We start from the raw sequence: 358 nt of genomic DNA on the forward strand, positions 1-358 counted from the left end.
TGAACACAGCAGGCCAGGCAGCACCAGAGGAGCAGGAAAGCTGACGTTTCGGGTCTGGACCCTTCTTCATCATACAGATATGTTTGTGTCCAGATCTTACTTTTTGAAACCATGAAATTTTAATATCACCTCTATAAAGCTTTTATAAAGTATCCTTAAGATTTTCTTCGGTTTATCAAACAATGAAATAATAATAGTTCATAGACTTATGAGAAATATTTCACCAGGAAACAAAATTTTATTGAAAAATAGGGTGTTCAGATTAATGGATCTGCATTAACAACTTGCATTTATATATGCATGCCCACCTTGAAGTTCTGCTCCTCTCTCCGACGGGATTTCCGTTCCAATCTCTCTT

General features: G+C 36.9%; 1 protein-coding gene across 1 annotated transcript in view; it reads left to right on the forward strand.

The window, feature by feature from the left end:
* rif1 (replication timing regulatory factor 1) overlaps positions 1-358 on the forward strand; it is a 69,008-nt gene that overhangs the window by 15,778 nt on the left and 52,872 nt on the right. The window lies entirely within an intron of this gene.

The sequence above is a fragment of the Rhincodon typus genome, chromosome 7 (assembly GCF_021869965.1).
Source record: "Rhincodon typus isolate 14 chromosome 7, sRhiTyp1.1, whole genome shotgun sequence".
NCBI classification, from domain to species: Eukaryota; Metazoa; Chordata; class Chondrichthyes; order Orectolobiformes; family Rhincodontidae; genus Rhincodon; species Rhincodon typus.